Genomic DNA, 8,642 nt, shown 5'->3' with positions numbered 1-8,642 from the left:
GAAAATCAAAATTGATTGAAAATGGATTTGTGAATTACAAAAGAGAAGAAAATCATAATTTAGGGATGAATAGACATTTTTACTGAGGAAAATTAAAATGGATTGAAAATTACTTATGTAATTGGATAGTCATTTGGGAGGGGGAGAAAACAGAATAGATTGAAAATAGCTTCCGTTAATAGTAGTTTTTAGGAAAAAGAAGAAAACATAATAGATTGAAAAAGGAATGAGAAGAAAATATAATACGAAATGGCTTCGGTGAATGAGAGTAGTTTCTTTAGGAAAGAGAAGAAAATAAAAATAAAAAAAAAAAAGATTTGAAAGGGCTTCTTTTCATGGATAGTCATAGAGGACAAGAAAACAGAATTGATTGAATATTATTTTATAATTGCATAGTAATTCGTATGAAAGAAAAAGAAGACAGAGAGAGGAGAAACAAAAGTGGTACAACCAAGAGGAGGAAAATGGAAGATGTGAAAAATTATTATTATTTATACCCAAGAGAGTATAATATTATAACAAACCATGGTTGGATTGAATGATTGAAGCACCATGAAATAATATTGACATATTTTCAATTTAAGTTTTACTACCCAACCAAAATTTAGAAACAATGAAAACGTGGAATTCGATTTTTACCGAGATCGTTTTAGAGCTGTATTTCACATTGTTAGTTGGATTATTAATTAAAATGTGAAATGCTAACGAAAGGTGATGAACGGTTCGATATGAAGCGAACTCTAGCAACCTTTGGAGCAGCTCTCGAGGAACGGGAGCTTACGTTAATTAAATTAGGGAATACTTCGGCTAAGGCCAACCAGGTAAGTGGCCTTACTATAAGATAGGCTAAAAATTGTATGAGTTACGATGTTGTATGAACTATGTCGTACGATGCGGTATATGAGTTATGATGATGTATGACTTATGATGATGTGTGGGTTATGATACCTGATGATGTGCTCAGTATATATATATTTTGATGAATGTCGTACTTGATATGTTTGATGCACTTTGTGGCAATATAAAGAGTATGATGATTGCGTGACGTTTACCTTAATATGATGATGTTTTCCATATTGAGCATGTTATATGATGATGAGTGCCATATTGCATCATGTCGTTAGATCGACATAGGACACAACCCTAAGAGCGTGAAAATGATATTAATATAAATATCCACGAGTATGTGTTACCTAGAGTAACAAAGAGATGAGACTAGAGGGTTGTGTAAGAAGAGACATTATGATGAATTTAGAGGGGGACCTCATGCATATTGTATGTTCATAAGCATAGGAGGGCTACTTTCCCTAGAGATGATGAGTGCGGACGCGCACCGTATGATGAGCGCGAATGCGCATAGGTGCGAAAGCACACAGATGAGGGTGTTCATGAGGTGCATGACACTATGGGGTTCCGCTGACCTCCGGACGTCGCTACAGATTAGCTTGACCAGAGGGTCCAGGGGGTGTGCGAGCGCCCTGGGGATTCACACTCGCACGTGTGAGTCGTGTGTAGGGAAGTACTACACATCCAATTTGTCCGGGACTGGAGGCCACCCCTAAGATGATTAGAGATAGGTCCCTAAATCATGATTGCATGTGTTTGCATTTGCATGGCCCCCTATAGTGGGGTCACTTACTTAGTATTCTTTGAAATACTCAGGCCGTGTGCCACATCATTTTTCAGGTAAAGGCAAGCCGCACTTGTACGGAGGACGGCGGCATCGCGAACAAAGACTGTGGCACGTGCATAGGGTAGACTCATATTTAAATTTCTAGTCTTAAGTTAGAATAGGTTGTTTTGCATTTTATTGTTTTAAATTATTTTGTATTTGTTTTTGTTTTCTCTCAATTTCACTATTTCATATTTAAACACGTAAGACCATGGCTGTGTTTTCCGGAGAAGAAGTTGTTTTAAACGTTTTTTTTGAAGTTTACGTTATCAATTATGTTCATGTAAGATTTATATTTCCGCATTATAGATGAGCATGAGACGTTAGTAGCGACTCTGAGTATGTGGAAATTTAGGGTCGTTACAACAAATGAGAGGGTGGAGCGGTGGAGACGAACGACGGAGCTTGAAGCGCTCGTTAGCAACGGTGGGTCGAACGGTTGAGGAAGGGAGAACGCCGACGGTAAGTCCTAGTGGTGTGATTTTTGTTGTTGATTTCCAAAACCCTAATACATTTCACGGGATCGGTGTACCTAGTGTATTGTCAAGGGAAGTTGGTGAGTCCTTGTGAAGAAGAAGACATGGGGTGTTGAGAGGAAAGAAAGATCAAGAAGAAGGTGGGAAGAAGAGGCCAAAAACTGAGGGGGCACGACCTGAGCCGACCCGACCCGACCCACCTGTAAAGAATCGAAACCCAATTTGTTTTCCCATTTCACACCATCTGATTCGTTTTTATTTAGATTTAGGTACTTGACTCACACATTCCATAAATGCCTTATTATAGGAAAATTCCAAGCTTAGTCAAGGGGACACCTGAAGACTCGATAAAGTTTTGGGAAGTCTACGATCAGGTAAGTAACCATCTAGAGCAAGTTTTTTTAGTAATTGATTGTAGGAGTCGGTTTGAATTTGTGGCCAAACAATTTAGTAACGTATTTAGGAATGGATAAAGTTAGTTCATGGAGGTGGTACTTCGATAATGTGTGTGGTTGTACTTTGGTTGTCGTTATGGTTATATAGTTTCGTTGGCATGAATGTGAAATTTCATATAGGCATATGAAATGGTATGTTTTTATGTTGAGCTAGATGGTTATTATGGTTATTATGTGACTTAGCATGGCGACGTGTTGTTGCCGTGGTTCTTTGTTAGGCATTGGGCGTGGGGCTTGGGTAGCCCATTGTTACCCTCTGGGAGTTGGATCATTTATTAGGTGCTAGTTATTATAAGTTATGAAGCACATAATGACAGTGTACCGTTTTCGTAGTCACCCACAAGGGGTTGAGGGTAATCATAGTATATTACTGTGATAACACGTCAGAGGTGCTTAGTGGGACGAGCCATGGCCTTTTACTGATCCAGCCGAGCGGCATAGTGACAGGTAGTTACTGTTCCTAAGACAGGTAGTTTTACTGATCTGAGCCGACAAGGGCGTAAGACAGGTAGTGACTGACCCGGCCTAGCGAGACACAGTGGCAGGTAGTTACTGATCTTAGGAACAGTTAGATATCGCCAGGCACCACTAGGTCTCTGACTATTGACTATTCGAGCTCAAAACTTAGGATCCCGTGAATAGGGCTAAGTTCGACAAGAGCTTACGAGCAAGTTGCTTACTGGGTATTGTTTATATACTCATTCTGTGTTGTTTGCTATTTTTTTCGGAGAAAAGTAGATCTGGGTCGGTGGCGGGGACGTGTGGAGTCGTGCAGCTGCAGAAGGGGGCCCTTAGATTGAGTCCTCTTCTCCCATGTTGTTTTGGTTATGATTTTGACGTTTTTGGAAAAACCTGCGATATTTTGTAACCGTTTCTTTTTATGAGACCCCGCGGATTTTTTTTCGTTATGTGTTTTGTAGTATTTTTTTTTTTAAAATGTATATGAGTCAACTTTTAACTTTTAGTCCCCTGTTCAAACTACAAGAAGTATTGAAAAGTTTTTTTTACTCTTGAGTACGCGTGGCGACCCGTGATTTGGCATTTTCGAAAATCAGTCGTTACAGGGAAGAGCCTCTTTGAAATTGTAAGTGGACGACAACAATCCCTGCCCCATATTATTGACCACCCATATGTAGGGAAGAAATCTCAAGCTGAAAATTTCACAACGGAATGGAAGTAGACAACAGATATAGCTCGAGCATACTTGGAGAAAGCTTCCAAACACATGAAGTGGGCAGACAGGAAGCGCCCCCCCCCCCCCCCCCCCCCTCCAATTTCGAGTAGGAGATCAAGTCTTAAAAATTGAGGTGAGAACAAATCAGATTCCGCAATCGAAAGAACCAAAGACTTGTCAGAAAGTACGAAAAATCGATCGAAGTTCTCAAGAAGATCGGGTCTATATCTTACAGGTTGGCATTGCCCACATGCATGAAAATCCACCCAGTAATTCATGTGAGCAACCTAAAACCTTACCACCCCAATCTAGATGACGACAATCGAAACTTCATCATCAGATCTAGAATTGACCCAAAGCAGAAGGACACCAAGGAGGTTGAGCAATCCTAGCGGACAGAGTTAAGAAAGTTAGAAAACCTATATGGAGGATTCGAGAATTCCTCATCAAATGGAAGAACCTCCTTATAGAGGAAATGAGTTGGGAACGCTCTGAAGACCTAGTCTCTGTTGCTATCCACATTGTTGAGTTTGAAGATAGCCGATTGGTAGGACGCCAACCAATTAGGAGTGGGAGGATGTCACGATCATGTTTGTCTAGGGCGTAGTGCCCATGGTCATACGCCCATGTCATGCTAAACCCTTTATTTGCTTTCATGTTGTATTGCTTTACTATTGTATTTTCTCTCTATCATACATAGATCGTCTCACAATGTACTATAGGGGGACCAAGTAGTCATTAGGGGTGTACACCCAACCCGAAAACCCGAAAACCCAACCCGACCCAACCCGAAATATAAGAGTTGGGTTGTGTTGTGTTGGATTTCGGGTTTGGGTTGGGTCCATTTTTTTTAACCCGGTCTAATTTCGGTTGGGTTTGGATACCAAAAGAAAATGATTGGGTCAACCCGGCCCAACCCGAAAATATTAAAAAAAAAAAGAAATTAAAGCCCAAAGGCCCAAAGTCAAAACCCAATCTAAAGTTTGTCTAGTCTCTAACCAAAGCCCAAACCCAAACCCGACATTTCACAACCCAATAATTACTTCTGAAAGAAATTTCTCTTTCCCTCTCTGCTATGCCAAAAGAAATTTCTCTTTCCCTCTCTGCTATGTGCTGCTCTTGGCAGTAGCACTCTCCCTCAACGAGAATGGTGATATTTTAAATTTTTACACAAATTCCATCCATTCCTATCTGCAATTTTACTCCGCAACCCATTTCTTTTCAATTCATTTTATTCTGCCATCCATTTCTCTCCAATCATCTCCTCTCCTTTGCAATTCATTTCAATCCTCTCCTCTACCATTTCATTTCAATCCACTGCAATTCATTTCAATCCATTCCTCTACAATTCATTTCAATCCATTCCTCTCTCTACGGCAATCCATTCATCCATTTCTCTCCCTACCTCTCTACAATCCATTCATCCATTCCTCTCCTTACCTCTCTACTCTCACCCTCTCCACAAAATACAAATCTCTCTCGATACTTAGTCTCCACAAGGAATTTGATCTCAATAGCATTCTCTCGCGTTATTTGCCTTGTTTCTTTCTCGCGGGCCGTCTTTCTCTCTTTAGTCTCCTAGAACGCTATAACGGGTAAACTTTTTCTCTTTTTGTTATATCCCCTTGCAAAAACTGATTGTATATTTTAACCTTGATGCATTCTATGATAATCGGTTCATATTGAGTAAAATGTTTGAATCATAATAGTTCTATTTTACTTTTTATAGATGGAAAACAATAGTGCAACGGTGTGTGCAAGTAGCTCTTGTAATTATAATGCATCGAAACCACCATTGGCTACCCAATCTGAATTTAAGAAGAAGAAACCCAGTAAATCAACGGTGTGGGATCACTTTACAAGATTAGAGAACAATAATAAGAGGTGCAAGTGCAACTATTGTTCTAAGGAGTATGCTTGTGATACTAATTCTTGTGGAACTAGCACGTTATGGAAGCACTTAAAAAATCAGTGTAGGTAGGAAGTACACATATAAGGTGGAGGACAAAGGACAAACCACTCTAAGTTTTCAATGTTCAATCGATGGAAAGGGTGGTAGTAATATTGTTACTTCATTATTAGTCAAACAAGATGTAGAGCAGCATGTGGTAGAGAATGAGAGTTTCAAATTGTTTTGTAGTATTGTAAGTTTGACCCCCCCCGTTGCTAGAGATATATTATATTTCAGCTCTATCTAGAAGAAAAAAAGAAGTTGAAAGATTTTTAAGAGGGTTACCACTAACACATGGACTTCATTGCAAAACATTAATTACATGGTAATCACTGCACATTTTATTGATTCAGAATGGAATTTGCATAAAAGAATTCTCAACTTTTGTCAAGTTGCTAACCACAAGGGAGAGACTATTGGCAAGATTATTGAGAGTTGTTTATTGGAATGGAGAATCGATAAGGTTTTCTCTATCACAGTTGATAATGCAAGTTCCAATGATATAGCTATTTCATATATTATGAGAAGGCTTAGAAGTTGGAATTCACTTGTCTTAGATGGAGAAATATTACACATGAGATGTTGTGCTCACATAATTAATTTGATTGTGAATGAAAGGCTTAAAGAAATGCATGACTCAATTTCTAGTGTTCGCAATGCCGTGAGGTATGTTAGATCATCCCCCAAGAGATTGACAAAATTTAAAGATCGTGTTGAACAAGAAAAAATTAAATGTAAAGCACTTGTTTGTTTGGATGTGGCGACTCGATGGAATTCCACTTATTTGATGCTTGATCATGCCTTGAAATTTGAAAAAGCTTTCAAAGTATTAGAGGAGGAAGAATTAGATTATGTTGATTATTTCAAAGAGAGAGATCATGGGATGATTGGAAAAATGTTGCAGTATTTGTAAAGTTTTTGAAGGTTTTCTATGATGTCACTGCGAAGATAAGTGGTTCTTTATATGTGACTTCTAATTCTTATTTTCATGAACTTTGGGGTATTCGAGAACTTTTAATTGAGTGGAGTACGAATGTGAGCTCTGTTTTAAGTAACCTGAGTTCAAATATGAAAGTTAAGTATGACAAATATTGGGGCTTAGTGGAAAGAATTAATAAGTTGATATTCATAGCAGTGGTACTCGATCCTCGTTACAAATTGGATTACATATCATTTTGCTTTTCGAATATTTATGAAGATGCTATGGCTAAAGTGATGGTGGATGACATAAAGAATTATTTAATTCATTTGTATGATTACTACAAGTTTTATGATAATGCTCAAGATCACCATCAATCTGAATCAAGACTCACTTCTAAGTCCATGAGTATGGAGATGGACACAATTGATGGAAAGAATTTGAGTGGTTCAATATTAGTATTATCAAGATACAAACGAAGAAGAGAAGAACAACATTCACTCGAGTTAAAGAATGATGTGGATCGATATTTATCTGACCTTAGTGAAGAACTTGATGATAATTTTGATGTTTTGGCATGGTGGAAAGCAAATGAGTTTAAGTATAGAGTTTTATCGAAAATTGCCCAAGATGTTTTGGTCGTTCCAGTGTCGACTGTATCTTCTGAATCAACATTTAGTACGGGGTGGGAGGATTCTTGATTCTTTTAGTTCTTTGACACCTAAAACAGTGGAAGCTCTCATATGTACACAAAATTGGATCAGTAGAAAATCAGTATCGTTACATATTCCTCAACAACTTGAAAATTTGTAGATTTGTTCCAAGATTGAGATAGGTAACTCCAAATCTATTTATTGTCTATTTGTTAAGATATATTTGGCATTGTTATATTATAATTTATATTTTATTTTTCAGATGATTTAAGACCTTCAAGTTCCACCAACGTCATGCAAGAATAATTATTTTTCAATATAAGTAAAATATTTGAAGTTACACTATGCTTTAATCAAACAATCTTAAAACGTCTTAAACGGTACTAACTTCCAAGATGCTATTTTTCTTTTGTAGGAATTAAGAAGGCAAGAAAGGGTGGGATAATTTAAAATTTTTAAATATTTTGTTGAATGTTGTAACTTTGGAATTAATTCATTGAATATTTTTTACATATTTATGGGTAAATATTTAGACATTTTGTTGAATGATTATATATTGTGAATGTAGATAATTTAATTAGATGTGGTAACTTTAGAATTGATTCATGGCATATTCTTTATATATTTATAGGTTATAATATGGATGCAATAGAGAGTTTGATATTAATTGCATATTCTTTATATATTTATAAGTGATAATAGGGATGCAATAGAGAGTTTGATATTAATTGCATATTCTTTATATATTTATAGGTGATAATATGGATGCAATAGAGAATTTGATATTAATTGCATATTCTTTATATATTTATAGGGAATAATACGGATGCAATAGAGAGTTTGATATTTTTTATAATTGTTTTATCATTTTAGTAATACAAATTAAAATTTTTAAATTTTTTTTGGACCAATCCGAACCCAACCCGAAAATAGAGGGTTGGGTTGGAAATTTTTTTGGGTTGGGTTGGGTTGCTAATCCAACCAACCCGAACTTTTGGGTTGGGTCAAAAAAAATCCTCCAACCCAACCCAACTCGGACCATGTACACCCCCAGTAGTCATCAAACTTCCCCCGACCAAGTATTGTAATCTCTCTTACTCACGTGTTTTCAATGCAATTGACTTTTACAACGCTTAATTTCAACTTGATTTCGTATAACTTTTCGAGACCTACACGTTGGAAGGTATTTCATTCGATCTTTTCAGACCTAGATGAACGACAATGAAGATGATTATAGATGATTGTAGGCGATCTAGAGAAGGAGAAAATAGGAATTTCACCCATAAAAAAAGTTTTGAAAAGTTTGTTTTAAAATTGAGATTCTAGCTTCATCCAAAAAAGC

At 37.1% G+C, this 8,642-nt stretch overlaps 1 pseudogene; it reads left to right on the top strand.

The window, feature by feature from the left end:
* The first annotated feature begins 6,030 nt into the window (after positions 1 to 6,030).
* Positions 6,031 to 7,348, top strand: LOC147794656 (zinc finger BED domain-containing protein RICESLEEPER 2-like; annotated as a pseudogene).
* Positions 7,349 to 8,642: the final 1,294 nt, after the last annotated feature.

This window comes from Cucurbita pepo, chromosome 1 (assembly GCF_057944985.1).
Source record: "Cucurbita pepo subsp. pepo isolate OVF chromosome 1, ASM5794498v1, whole genome shotgun sequence".
NCBI classification, from domain to species: domain Eukaryota; kingdom Viridiplantae; phylum Streptophyta; class Magnoliopsida; order Cucurbitales; family Cucurbitaceae; genus Cucurbita; species Cucurbita pepo.
Note: the sequence above shows the minus strand (reverse complement) of the source record. Positions and strands in the feature narration are given on the sequence as shown.